The sequence below is a fragment of the Podarcis cretensis genome, assembly GCF_951804945.1.
Source record: "Podarcis cretensis genome assembly, chromosome: Z".
NCBI lineage: Eukaryota > Metazoa > Chordata > Lepidosauria > Squamata > Lacertidae > Podarcis > Podarcis cretensis.
Window position 1 is genome coordinate 16,074,074 of NC_137184.1, and position 15,047 is coordinate 16,089,120.

General features: G+C 44.8%; 1 protein-coding gene across 3 annotated transcripts in view; it reads left to right on the top strand.

The window, feature by feature from the left end:
• LRRC8A (leucine rich repeat containing 8 VRAC subunit A) overlaps positions 1 to 15,047 on the top strand; it is a 38,030-nt gene that overhangs the window by 4,615 nt on the left and 18,368 nt on the right. For 2 of the 3 annotated variants that reach the window (XR_013834677.1, XM_079961274.1), the window contains exon 2: positions 2,797 to 2,976. The gene's annotated coding sequence lies outside the window, so the exon portion shown is untranslated. Of the gene's footprint in view, positions 1 to 2,796; positions 2,977 to 6,475; positions 7,103 to 15,047 lie in introns of those variants that run through there. The other variant, XM_079961275.1, reaches the window with a different exon arrangement.

A 15,047-nucleotide genomic window follows, 5' to 3' on the forward strand; every position in this document is an offset into this window, starting at 1 on the left:
GCAACGGGAGCTCACCCTGTCGCGGGGATTCAAACTGCTGATCTTCTGATTGGCAAGCCGTAGGCTCTGTGGTTTAACCCACAGCGCCACCCTCGTGGTAGAGCAAGTACCTTATTTGCATGCAGAAGGTTCCTGGTTCCAGGCATCTCCAGGTAGGGATGGGAAAGATACCTGCTCGAAATGCTGAAGAACCACCTCCAGTCAGGGTAGGCAGTGCTGAGCTAGATAATCCCTTGACTTGGTATAATGTAGGTTTCTCTGCTCCTGTGAAACAGTTACTGTCCTCATGCCTTGCTTCTGGAATTCCCGAAAGCATCTGTTTGGCCATTGCTGGAACTTTACTAGTGGTGAAGCCTTCTATTATTTTGTTATGTCTGTTGTGGAAGTTGAAACAGAGGCCTTGTAAACACCTGGTGGTGGTGGTTTGGTGTTTTAAGAGTAGCCAAAATTGAAAGAGTGATGCCCAAGTCATGCCAGTTATTGCTGAGAGCAAGTGTTTGGTTTGAAACCTGGTCCATCCCAAAGGGTTGAGGAAGGGAATTGCAGTGTCTCAAAAATCTGGACACCCAACAGCTTGCAATGCACCAGTTTGCCCCACTGGCTTGTAGGAGGTATGACAATGTCATGGCCACACCTGGAGCTGCCAAGCATACCCTTTGGCCTTAGCGGTAGCTACAAACCAGTTCAGAACTGTAACTAAATATGAAACCTGTGTAAGCGTTGATGCCTGGGGCTCTTTCCACCCCATCCTGGGAACCACCCAGTTGTGAAATTACCAGAGGAGTTCTCTTTGTGGTGAAGACCATGAGATTTAGGACTCACCCTGGTGAAGAAGGCTTGACTAGGAAATCCTGAGGTGTTACTCAGTTAAAGTACATTTGTAATTGTTTGCTTTTCCGTCAATGAACACCTTCAATAAAAAATTACATATGAGTAAATAAATAAATAATGAATTTTTATTTCTACCCCGCCCTTCCTGGTTCAAAAACTGGGCTCAGGGCGCCTATCAACAAATTTAAAACACTTAATTGTAAAAGCAGCATAAAATACAGTATAAAAACACGAATACAGTGGTACCTCTGGTTATGTACTTAATTCGTTCCGGAGGTCCGTTCTTAACCTGAAACTGTTCTTAACCTGAAGCACCACTTTAGCTAATGGGGCCTCCCGCTGCCGCACAATTTCTGTTCTCATCCTGAAGCAAAGTTCTTAACCCGAGGTACTATTTCTGGGTTAGCTGAGTCTGTAACCTGAAGCGTATGTAACCCGAGGTACCACTGTAACAATAAAATTAAAAGTTCAGAAATCAGTTTAGGGGAAATCCATCTAATAAGCATTAGATAATCCCCAGGGCTAGCTGGCTGAATTAGTCCTACTTGGGCCAGCGAGGAGGCCAGGGGAGAATTAGCTGTGGGGTCTCAGAGCAGGTATACTTCATAAAAGGGGAGGGGGAGGGAAGAGAAGGGAAATAAAAGATCAAGCTGAATTCAAAGTAAAGGCCAGGCAGAATAGTTCTGTCTTAGAGGCCCAACAGAAGGAGGTTAAATCCTGAAGGGCCCTAGTCTCATGGGACAGAGCATTCCACTAGGTCGGAGCCATCACTGAAAAGGCTATGGCCCTGTGGAGGATAGTTTGACTTCCTTGGGGCCCGGGACCTCTAAACTATGGTTATTCATGGACCTTAAGGACATATCAGAAGAGGTGGTCCCGTGAATACAAGGGCCCTAAGCCACAAATAGGAAAAGCTTCCTTTGTTTTCAGATGCCCTGTCAGGCTTCATCTTAGGCATTTCCAACTTTATGTGCATCTCTTGATACAAGTTTCCCCCCAGCAATATTTGTATTCATTGGGTGCATGCAAGTTCTAGTTGTATTGTGAGACTATAGAGAGGTGATTGCTCTCTGCACTTTCTGCATTCCATGCATTCCAATGTATGTGTACTTTATTGGCCTTGCAGGCCTAGGGGCCAAATGTGGGCCTCCAGGGATCTCTGTCTAGCTCTTGGGACTCTCCCTAGACCACACACCTCACTGGTCCTGCTATGCATCCTCCTCATGTGCTTTTGCCGGGCTGGAATGTGCCCACGAACTGTGGTAGCACCTTTTGCTTGCCTGAATATGGACAAAAAGAGATAAGTGCGTAGTGCATGGCTGGAATGCTGCATATCTGAATACTGTAGTTGCTTCTGTTGCAATGCCTGCTTCTGCCCCTGGCCCCCTCCCACCGCCAGCATGCATGCAGGAATGTGACCCTCAGGCTAAGACAGGTCCCCCATTCTTGAAACCAGCCATTGATTTGATTTAGCTGTTTTCTTTTCCTATTCTTAAGGGGCTCATTGGGAATATGAATGTCACTGAGATGTTTTGTATCCTAAAAACAGTTATTACTAATACAGTGGTACCTCGGGTTACACACGCTTCAGGTTATATACGCTTCAGGTTGCAGACTCCGCTAACCCAGAAATATTACCTCAGGTTAAGAACCTTGCTTCAGGATGAGAACAGAAATCGTGCAGTGGTGGTGTAGTGGCAGCAGGAGGCCCCATTAACTAATGTGGTGCCTCAGGTTAAGAACAATTTCAGGTTAACAATGGACCTCCGGAACAAATTAAGTACTTAACTCGAGGTACCACTGTACCGGGATGGTTTCTGGATGAAATGCGCCTTGTGTGTTGAAAGTGGGGAGTGGCTGTGTAGGGATAGAGGCCTTTGGGTTCCTTAGTCAAATATTTTGGGTTGGACTATAAAACCTAGCCACACTCAGCCCACCTTAGTAAACTGTGTGCTTCTTTTTCAGGAATTAGCTTCCATGGCGCTTGGGAAAAGCCTCCCTTCAGCACCCGCCCAGAACCCGACCCTCAGAGGCAGCCTCTATCTTCATTACAAAGGGCTGAAGTGCAGATAGCAGTATACCCGGGCACAGAGCGGCAGCCTGCATCCCATTCTTCCAAGGGCTCCACTGGTGACGATGTACTTGGTAATGCAATATTAGTATTAATATTATTTTGAAATGCAAAAAGCAACGGTGGTGGTGGGGGGAATGCCTGGTCTGCAGCCAAATGGAAAAAGCCTCCAGGCGAAAGGGTGAAGCCAGAAGAAGGGGAAACAATGTTATTGCATCTCATTACTGCTTAGGCATGACTTGAATTGGAACAGGAGAACTGAGTGCCCTTCATTGTGTAACAGCTTCCAAGCCCAGGCATGGAAAAGGGGATTGATGCAGTTTCCGTTCCTTTGTATTTCCCATGCCTTGAGGCCCCCAGCATTCCTATCCATTTGTTTGTGTAGCGTTTCAAGTTTTCTCCTCCAGGAAGTTGGGGCCTGCCTGCTTTCAAGCCTCCTGGGTGTGAAGTTTGGTGCTGCTGCCTGTTGGGGTTTTCCAGGTCCAGAAAATCTCAGGCCCATGGGGCTAATGCAGCCCTCAGGACTCTCCCTACCCCACACTGCCTCTTCTCAGACCACACCCACTTTGCATCCTCTCTTGAGTATTTTTGCCTGGCTGGGATGCGTCCCTGAGTGTTTGTAGAAAGTTCTGTACTGTACAAAGATAAAAATTCACATTTGTCACCCCACTCACTTTCGCCTCTGGCCCTGCCCACCATGGGCTGTGGCCTCTGGAAGGTTGACCAGAAGGGAATGAGGCCATTGGGCTGACAAAATGTTCATCACTGTTGAGCTCGTGGGAGTTGTGGTCTGGTTCTTCGGTGGCCTATATGTGTCTCTCCCAGGGGAGGCAAGGTGCAGAGATGGTCTTTCTAGGGCTCTGCTGCGGCTCTGTTTCATCTCAGTCTCCCCCTTTCCTAACCTAACCCACTCTCCAAAAACAACCCTGTCTTTCTGTTTCTCCCCAAGCCACAACCAGAGTCTCCCCATGGGATGTCCCAGCCTTGCATTTTAGAAGTAATGGAGCCATTATTCAATTAAAATGTTGACTTTAATTAACCAATTACAGCTTTCTTCCACCAACAGCCCCTAATGGATATCCTAGTACTGTAATAAAATGCTGTACAGTGTTTCGTTTTGACAGCAGGATTCTGGCTTTGTGTGGTGTTAATGCTTGAAAAGCAGGCAAATAGATTACTCATTTACTTATTTATTACCCACCCTTCACCTCTAGAACATTAAAACACAATATTAAAAACAATTAAAAACAATTTACAATCATAAAAATAGAAGTGACTGAGCTAATCATAACTTTGGAGTTCATGTGAAACTGTATTTGGTCCTTGCAAGGGGAGATTTCTGCCGGGGAGCCACATAGACGCGTTCTCTCTCTCTCTCTCTCTCTCTCTCTCTCTCTCTCTTTCTCTTTGTGTGTGTGTTGCTGCTGTTAAACTACATTGGAGATTTAAACAGCCAAACATTCCCTGTGGCGAAGAAGCTTTGCCCTCCCTTTCTTTGTTAAGTACTGCGTATGATTAACATCTAATGGAAGACAGATTTTGTTAGAAAAATGAAGTCATTTGATGCCTCTTCCTCTTATCTGCCCCACCCAGTTCCTTGCTCAGTTCTTGAATGCATGTTGAGATAAGGATCCAGTGTTGTGGATCTGCATTTGGGGTTGCTACCTTCCCTCCCCATATCAGCATGCCCTCCTTGAAACCCTGGTCTGTGGAAGAGGATCATGGGAAATGTTCTAGGAGGGGGGGGGGAACCCTCTTTAGCCCAAGGGCTGCCTTCCTTTTGGGGGAAACCATGCAGGACCAGTGTGCCAATAATGGTGTGTGGGCCAGAAACAAGAGTGGTTGGAATACTAAAAGTAAATGTTACCTTATGTACAGTTTTTACATTCTGTCCCATCCAGGCATTTTCAGGGTTCAAATTTCAGGGTTCAATATTTATTAGTTTTTTAACATATCATTTTCAATAGTAATTAAACATACTTTTACATACCGTATTTTTCGCCCTATAGGACGCACCGGCCCATAGGACGCACCTAGATTATTTTTTTTGGGGGGAATAAAGGGAAAAAAATTATTCCCCCCCCCCGGCACGGGGCTGGGGCGGGGGAAGCCCGAGCTTCCCCCGACGCCAGCCCCCAGAACGGGACTTTCTCTTCCTCTCCTGTCCCGCAAAATCAGCTCCAGAGGGCTGAGCTGAGGGAGCTTGCGGGGCTTGGGGCGGGGAAAGCAGAGCTTCCCCTCCCCCAGCCCCCAGAACGGGACCCAGAGCCATGCCGAAGCTGCGTGCAGCTTTGGCATCGCTCTGGGAGCTTGCGGGGCTGGAGGAGGGGGAAGCCCTCCGCCAGCCTTCTAACCAAGTCGGGGGACAGCGGGAAAGGCATGCTGCGCCTCCCGCTGTCCCCCGGGTTTGCGGGGCTGGCGACTGGGAGGAGCAGGCTTCTCCCCCCCGCCAGCCTTCTAACCAAGTCAGGGGACAGCGGGAAAGGCGCGCTGCGCCTCCCCGCTGTCCCCCGAGCTTGTGGGGCTGGCGGTGGGGCTCTCCTGAAGCCTGGAGAGCGAGAGGGGTCAGTGCGCACCGACCCCTCTCGCTCTCCAGGCTTCAGCGAAAGCCTGCATTCGTCCCATAGGACGCACACACATTTCCCCTTCATTTTGGGAGGGGGAAAAGTGCGTCCTATAGGGCGAAAAATACGGTATTATTCAATTTTTTTGACTTCCATAAGTCATGTCTGAAAATTTTCCAATTTAATCTCTTAGTATGCATTTCTTATTTTCCCTATTACATTTCAAACTCATAACCAATATCTCTATCTTTTTCTACTTTGTAACACTTTGTATATTTCTCCTTACAAAACTTCTTGTAGTCCTACTAGCGCAGTTTGTTGATTACAGTTGCTCTTCAAATAATTCATATAATTTTTCCAATCTTCTGTAAATCATATACTTTTTCCAATCTTCTGGTCCCACAGGTTTCGAATCCTTCCTGTCATTTTGTCCAATTCTTCATAGTCCATTAATTTTGTCTGTCATTCTTTCGTCAGAATTTCTTCTTGCTTCCATTTCTGAGCTAACAATACTCTTGCCACTGTTGTTGCATGTAAGAACAGTTTGACATCTTGTCTATTAATGTCTTGGCCTATAATACCAAGTAAAAATGCTTCTGGTTTTTTTAAGAATGTATATTTCAACATCTTTTTCATCTCATTATATATCATTTCCCAGAAGTTCTTTACTTTCTTACATTCCCACCACATGTGATAAAATGTTCCTTCTTTTTCTTTACATTTCCAACATTTATTGTCTTATACATTTTAGCTAACTTCACTGGTGTAATATACCATCTATACATCCTTTTCATCATATTATCTTTCAAAGCATTACAGGCTGTAAATTTTATCCTTCCATTCCACAACCTTTCCCATTCCTTAAGCTGTATATTATATCCAAAGTCTTTTGCCCAGTGTATCATTACCGATTTCACTTCCTCATCTTTCAAATGCCATTCCAACAGTATTTTACATTTTAGACATTATTTTACATTCATTGTTTAATATTTCTAATTCAAATTTTGATTTTTTATCATCAAATCCTTTTTCCTTTAAATCCTCTTTATACATTTCATTGACTTGGCGGTAGTGCAACCAATCATTTACATATTCTTTAACCTCAAAGGCGCATTGTCGGCAGGCAAAAGCACTTGAGTGTGCAAAGCAGGTGTGGCATGGTTTGGCACAGGGAGAGTTCATGCTGGGCAGGGTGGCTTAGAACTCCTTTTTCTCCCCCTGCTATCTGGGTAAAAGTGGTGACTTCAATGTCACAATTGCTGGAGTTTAGAACACTTGTCAAATCTGCATTCTAGAATGCCCAGCTTCTGAGAAAATTGGATATGGGTAGGCAAGCATAAATCTTCAGCATTTAAATATTATTTTCTTAGCTAACCATCTAATTCAAGGCAAGCATCTCCCTAGGCAATTGACAAGCAAGCTTTTAAGATTCTGTCAAATGCCTGGAGGAAGATGAAAGTCTTAACCTGGCAGCAGAAAGATGTCTGGGTCAGCACCAGGCAGACCTCACTTGGGAGAACATTCCACAGCTGCTGGGAGGGTGGGTGCCAATCAAAAAGGCGCTCTCCCTTTTTGCAAACCTCAAAGCCTGGTCGGTGATTTGTGGAGATATGCCCATGAAGATGCGAGCAGGGTGGTGAGAAAATTTTTAGTTTTGTTTTTCTGATGCAGCTGGTCATCTTGAGAGATGCCCATCAGGAGAGGAGGGATTCCACCTCCCCCCTCAAAAAACACATTGGGGTGCAAACTGATTTGTGCAATGGTGTATGGCCTGAATGGCTTGCTGCATATAACGTGGGTTGATTGTACTAGATGTTTTTTGCTTGATTCACATACTTTTCTTCTTGCTGGTAGGGTTGCTGTTACTTTCAGGTCTTCCTTGTGGTCTTCCCATTGGGGCATCTGGCTCGTCACTGTGAGATCAGGATCAGGATGCTGGACTAGGTGGGCTGTTGGCCTGATCCAGCAGGGCTCTTCTTGCATCCTTACGTTCCTCTGTTTACCCCTCCCTCCATCTCTTGTGCCCCTTCCACTGCTCCTTTCCCCTGAATTGAGTTTTAAGATTGTCAGCTCTGTACTCTTGAACACTTGTCAAATGCTACAACCCATGGGAGCTGTACAGGAGATAAACAGTTGTTATTTGGATCACCCTACGGGAAGCTGCCTTCTACACTATAAGACCACTGGCTCATGTATCTCAGTATTACCTACACTGACTTGTAGCATCTCCTCAAGATTTCAGATGGGGAGCTTTTTCTTGGGCCTTCCTGGAAATGCTGGGGCTTGAACCAGGGACCTTCTGCATGCAAAGCAGATGCTCTGGTGCTGAGCTGCGTTCACTTCACCAGTTGCGTCAAACTGCCTTATTTGCAAACAATTCCTGGCTTGGTGCAGAGGAGCAGCGTCTGAATGTGATGGTTTTCATCAGCTCCATCCCTCTGCTGCAGCTCCATCCATAAACACCTTGTACCCTCCTCTGCCTATCTGTCTTGTCCTTGAATACACCTGTGTTCAGTCCCCTACTAAAGTGCAAACGCTAGCCTTGGACAGGAAGCTTGCAGGACGTGGTGACTTTGCACTTCTATAATTCATAAGGAGGCACTGCCTACCTGGCTAGCTGTCGTCTTGCGTCACTCTCCAAATGTGCCCTGCTCTTGTGCAGTCTGCTTTCATGCTACGTCCCCACTGCTGCTTCAGCACATCTGCATCTTCCCAGGAAGCAGTGGAATCACACACACATGCTAGAGCTGCAGTGTGCAGGGTTCCCTAGAAAAGGGGATTAATTGTTAAACCATAGCTGTCAACTTTCAGATTTGAAAATAAGGGATCAGCAGCCTCGAAAATAAGGGATCAGCAGCATAAGTGTCAACTTTCGGATTTGAAAATAAGGGATCAGCAGCCTCACCTGTCCCGGAGACGGTCTACGGGATATTGAACAATCCGGGATAGCAGCGGGAAACAGTGCTGAAATAAGGGAATTTCCCGCAAAAAACGGGAAGGTTGACAGCTATGTGTTAAACCATGCTCAGAATTGTAGCTCTGTGAGGGCAGTAGGGGGTCTCCTAATCACTCTCAGTACCTGTAACCAACTACAGATCCCAGAATTCTTTGAATGGGAAGAAAGCTGTTTTAAAGTGACATGATAGTGCTTTAAATGTATGGTACAATTGTGGGTGGCGCTGTGGGTTAAACCACAGAGCCTAGGACTTGCCGATCAGAAGGTCGGCGGTTCGAATCCCCATGATGGGGTGAGCTCCCGTTGCTCGGTCCCTGCTCCTGCCAACCTAGCAGTTCAAAAGCACATCAAAGTGCAAGTAGATAAATAGGTACCGCTCCAGCGGGAAAGTAAATGGCGTTTCCGTGCGCTGCTCTGGTTCGCCAGAAGCGGCTTAGTCATGCTGGCCACATGACCTGGAAGCTGTATGTCGGCTCCCTTGGCCTATAGAGCAAGATGAGTGCCACAACCCCAGAGTCGGTCATGACTGGACCTAATGGTCAGGGGTCCCTTTACCTTTACCTTTACCTTACCTTTACCTTTACCATTACCATTAAGGTCCCTCCTTTCCTTCCATTGTATATCAGGGTCCCCAGCCAGAGTCAGGAGTTTAAATTAGTTAAATTGGACTACCGTAATACGCTGTCTGCAGGGCTGCCCTTGAAGATGGGGGGGCGGGGGCCTCAAGCCAGTGCAGAATGCACCTGCTAGACTGAAAAGTGGGGCATTCTGATGGGACCATGTGCCGCCATCCTGAAAGTGAACTAAGGATCTCAATTCAGGGTATTAATACTACTTATTTCTTTATTTAAAATACTTATCTGCCACTTAGTGTCAATAATCTATAAACTGTGTACAAGAAATGTGATGCAGAAAATGTAAAAAATCAGTCAAAACTATAAAATCAAGCTTAAACTAAAATGCCTGTGGAATATACTACCAAAGGTCAGGATATAAAGCTCTAAATATCTTGGCACCCAGTACCTAAAAGAGCACCCAACAATTGGCAGGTGGGGGCCTTGTTCTTGGTACCATCACTGGGGGCTGCTAGATTGGCATTGACCCATGATTGACTTCTCAGTGGTGGCTCCCCATTTGTGGAATGCCCTCCTTTGTGAGGTGTGCCTGTCTCCCTCTGTATTGACTCTTGGGAGAAATTTTAAAACATTCCTGATTTTGATGGCTGAAAGGTATGGCAACCCTAAGGCCAATGGTTCGAGATAATGTTTAAAAACTATTTTCAGGTTATTTTTTAATGTGTTATCATTGCTGTGTCTGCTACCCTGGACTCCTTTGGGAGGAAGGGTGGGAAATATGAGTTGTTTGCAGAGGAGGGCAACCAAGATGATTTAGGGTCGGGAAACTAAGCCTTATGAGAGATGGTTGAGGGAGTTGGGTATGTTTAGCCTAGAAATGAGGAGACTGAGAGGAGACATGACAGCCATCTTCAAATAACTAAAGGGTGTCATGTGGAAGATGGGGCAAGCTTGTTTTCTTCTGCTGTGGAGGGTAGGGTCCAAACTTATGGCTTCAAGTGACAAGGAAATAGATTTTAACTAAATATCAGGAAGAACTTTATGACGGTAAGAGCTGTTCAGCAGTGGAACAGACTCCCATGAGAGGTGATGGACTCTCCTTTCTTGGAGGTGTTAAAGCAGAGTTTGGATGGCCGTCTGTCATGTATGGTCTAGTTGAGATTCCTGCATTGCAGGGAGTTGGACTAAATGATCCCTGGAGTCTCTTCCAACTCTACAATCCCATGTTTCCATGATTCTGTGAGTAGACGGGCCATTGGCCTGATCCAGCAGGGATCTTATATTCTTATGACAGAGCAGCAGGAGCTCACCCCGCTGCAGGCATTCAAACCGCCGCCCTTCTGATCAGCAAGCCTGAGAGGCTCAGTGGTTTAGACCACAGCACCACCCATATCCCACAGCTCTGTCCCAGCTCCTGCCAACCTATCAGTTCGAAAGCACACCAGTGCAAGTAGATAAACAGGCACTGCTGCAGCGGGAAGGTAAACAGCGTTTCCATCACGGTGTTCCGTTGTGCCAGAAGCAGTTTAGTTATGCTGGCCACATGACCTGGAAAGCTGTCTGTGGACAAACACTGGTTCCCTCGGCCTGAAGCGAGATGAGCGCCGCAACCCCATAGTCGCCTTTGACTGGACTTAACCGTCCAGGGGTCCTTTACCTTTACCTTTTTACCTCATATTCTTATAATTATCTCTCTGTTGTAACAATGGTACTTTGCTTAATGGCCTCCCATCCCAAATTTGAACCCAAAAATCTCAACCCATTTCTATGCTGCTGTTTGTCAGCCTTTGGGATGCCTCCTCCTGCATTTGCCCTCAAAACTATTGCAAGAAGATTGGGGATTTGCCTTAGCTGTGGTACTGCCACATGCACCCATTGTTTTTCATCTTTTCTTTGAGCTCTCTTGTTACTAAGGGAAGTTTTCCTCAAAAGAGAGCTAGCATTGCAGAGTTCTTTTCTAAAGTTACACCCACCCTCTCTGTTTGTAACTGCCCTAGTTTTTGAGGCTGAGAGTTTTTTATTGGCCTCCTTCCTCTGCCAGGACAGAAGCAGCTTTGTGCGCACCCCCTTTTTTTTTTTAGAATTTCAGGTGGTGCTTTTGAGAAGTTCGCTGGGGGCATGCCTGCTAGAAAAGCAGCGTTCCTGTTAGCTTCCCGCCTGTAGCAATATTATATTGCATAATAATGATTAAAAAGGCTGGATATTGAAGCAGTCGAGACCTGTAGATCCCCACCCCTTCAGTTTTCCTGTCTTAAAAACACAAGCATGGGGAAGAGACTATGTCTGAGACGCCCTTTCCTTTGTGTTTTCAGACAACAGGAGCTAACTTTCTGGAAGGGGAGGCAGGTAGAATAATATTGTTAGAGAACAAGTCTTCTGTATTTGTGGAAGTCGGGTGATCGAAGATGATTGATTAATACTGTAGTCTGTATGAAATTCCAGGGGGGGGGATGCGTGAAGATTTTAGAACCTGTGGCCACTTAAAGTACCGTAATACAGGAAAAAAATTTTTTTGCTGAAAAGGACAGCTAAGTCTTGTGTTTGTCTAGATTGGTTGTGAAATGTCCCAGCTTAGAATAGCATTATGAGGACAATGGTTTAAGTTTCTTTTTTTCTGTGAATATACTTTTGTATTGTACTATTCGGCAAGTTTTTTTATGGTTACCCCCCTCCTTGGCTGTAGCCTGCATTTGGTTGCCTCATAAACTTGATTGATTACAGTGGTACCTCGGGTTAAGTACTTAATTTGTTCCGGAGGTCCATACTTAACCTGAAACTGTTCTTAACCTGAAGCACCACTTTAGCTAATGGGGCCTCCTGCTGCTACCGCGCCGCTGGAGCACAATTTCTGTTCTCATCCTGAAGCAAAGTTCTTAACCTGAAGCACTATTTCTGGGTTAGCGGAGTCTGTAACCTGAAGCATATGTAACCTGAAGCATATGTAACCTGAGGTACCACTGTAAATATTTCTGTTGGGTGTCAAAGTTTTAAGATTTTAGGAGGTGGGGAGGACAAGTAACCCAGCTATTAATTTTAAACAAGGGATTATTTATGTATTTCATAAAAATTTGCTTGATTGTAAAAATAACCTCAAAGTGTTTGTCTGTAAAAACAGTTGTTTAAAACCTTCAATAAGCTAAAAATGGATTAAAATGCATGTCAACATGCTACAGGTCTGGGCAGGCTTGCCTAAACCAAAGTGTTTTTTAGTGGGCAAGGAAAAGAGTACAATGAAGGAACCTGCCTGATGTCAATTGGCAGGGAGTTCCAAAGTGTGAGTGCTGCCACAATGAAAGATTTTAGAAGTCCAGATGTCCGGAATCAAATGTTTCAGAGGCTAAATGAGATTACATCAAAAACAAGAAGGAAAAGTATGTTCTACGCAGCATATGCTAGTGGCATATCTGGGCCTTCCTTGGATAGAAACGGTGACTGGAATAGACTTTTACGTAACTTCTTGGCTGTATTAAAACAAGAGACATATTAATGACTCTCTTGACCTTGAGAATCTGAAGATGCTATATTAAGGAATATGTGGAGGTGTGAGAGGAAATTGATTGCAAATAGGCCAGGAAATGCTTTGCTGCCGGCTCTTCAGATGGTGGTACAAAATATTGAATGCTGTCCTATCTTTAAATAATGCTGGCTTTTACAAAAGCAATTGCAAGGAACCATGTTTCCTGATTTTAGTTTCTGTGGATAGGCTTCTCAGTGCCAGTACCCATTTTATTTAAACCAGGGGTCAGCAAACTTTTTCAGCAGGGGGCCGGTCCACTGTCCCTCAGACCGGACTATATCGGGGCTGGACAATATTTTGGAAAAAAAATGAATGAATTCCTATGCCCCACAAATAACCCGGAGATGCATTTTAAATAAAAGCACGCATTCTACTCATGTAAAAGCACTCGGCAGACCCCACAAATAACCCAGAGATGCATTTTAAATAAAAGGACACATTCTACTCATGTAAAAACACGCTGATTCCCGGACCGTTTGCTGGCTGGATTGAGAAGGCGATTGGGCCGGATCTAGGCCCCGAGCCTTAGTTTGCCTACCCATGGTTTAAACCATGCTCTCTGCAGGGGTGTTGACAGCTTCATGTGCAGCGAAGGCATCTGCCATAGGCAGCAATACCCATAGTTGATATCCTTATATCTACAACAGATATCAGGCTATTTTTTGACACCTATTAAAAATATTTTTGTTTAGGCAAGCGTACCTAGATATTTAGAAAGTTGATGTGAGCTTTCCTATATTTTTAGTATGTTGTTATTTTAATTTTCTGAACTCTTTAAATTATTGTTGTTAATGTTTCTTATTGATAATCTTATCATACTACCTTTTTCTTGCAAACTGCCTTAAGGTTTTCTTTTTATAATCAAGCGGTATGTAATTTTTATGAAATTATTTTATGAAATAATTTTTATGAAACTACTGTATCCACCATCGTTGCTTTTGTATTCTGGCTGTAGTATGGATTAGAATCCCAAAATCCTTCCCATACATGTTCTGTGTGGGGAAGGGCCATAGCTCAGTGCTAGACCATCTGCCTTGCATGCTAAAGGTCCCATGTTTTAATTCCCAGTATTTCCAAGTAACACTGGGAGAGGCCCCACTAGAAACCCTAAAAAGCCGCTGGCTGTCAGTGCAGACAACACTGAGCTACGGTAAGTGGATTGATGGCCTGCCTTCTGTAAGGCAGCTTTCTGTGTTCTTACGAAACGGTGGTACAAATTCCTCACCACTTTTGGCTATAACAAGGTGGTTATAGACATCCCTTCCATACTTGAGAATAAATCCCTTGAAGCTCAGCAGGGTACTTTTGAGTAGGCATTTATCAGGACTGCACTGTAAAAGCTTGTTTGGAATAACTAGTCTGAGTTAAAGCATCTTCAGTGCATGTTTTCTGAGGAAGCAAGACCTTGTCTTCTTCCACCCCCACCCCCATGGGTCTAATTAATAAAAGGTTTTGCAGATTTCCTGTCCTCATAGCTCCTTTGGCTGCAGAGGGAATTCACTGGGGTCCACTCCTGGGCTTTGCCAAGGAACATCTGATGGTGCAGCTTCTGTTAATATTTCTAGAGGGGTATATCAGGTGTGATTTTCAAGCAGCATTTGGCATTTGTATGCTCTGCTGCTTGGACCTGTGATCACTTTTTCTGGGCTCTTTGTACTCAAAGTATCCCCCACAAAAAAAGAAAAGAAAGATGCTTGTATTTGTTCCATCTTTCTGTCTCTTTTGCTCCACCATCACTTTAATGAACTGCGGTTGCCAGGGTGAGCCAGCAGAAATGAGAACTCTTTGCCATCCAGTTGTCATCTCAAATCTAGCAAAACAACATCACACAAGCCATGCAGTGCCTCTATGTCAGAGGGCTGGAGAGGTGGGGGCCTTGCTTTTTTGCTGGAGGAGGAAAATTTTGCTGGATCCACATCCGTCCCTTAACTTGTTGTCATACCTGGAGGCCCTGCCTGTAGTCATTATGCAGCTCATCCCCACACCCCTTTTTCAGCAATGCTAGCTTCTGAGGCTGATGGACTGTGCTGGGTGAAATGAATTTCTGTATGATTGCTCAAAAAGCAAGACACCCAATATATCCTGGCCATTGCATGATAACTGTCAGACAGGAAAATCTTTGCCAAATGAAACAAATCCAGCATTGACGGTTTTTAGAACTAAAACTGTTTGTAGACCCAAGTTGCACACCAGGCAAGAAATGTCTTTTGGCACACACTTTCTTGAGCTGTTTGTTTTAAGCATTTGTAGCCCATTTCAACAACAACAACAATAATAATAATCACCAGCGTCTTTGATTACTTATTACAGGTAGGTAGCCGTGTTGGTCTGCTGTAGTCGAAACAAAATAAAAAAATTTCTTCCAGTAGCACCTTAGAGACTAACTAAGTTTGTTATTGGTATGAGCTTTCGTGTGCATGCATTTGTTTATTTTGATTTCTTATTCATCCTTCAGCATAAGGTCCCAGGGCAGGAGACATCAAATTAAAAATGTTTAGAACATGGCTTAGATGCGCAGTCTGATGCATGATTT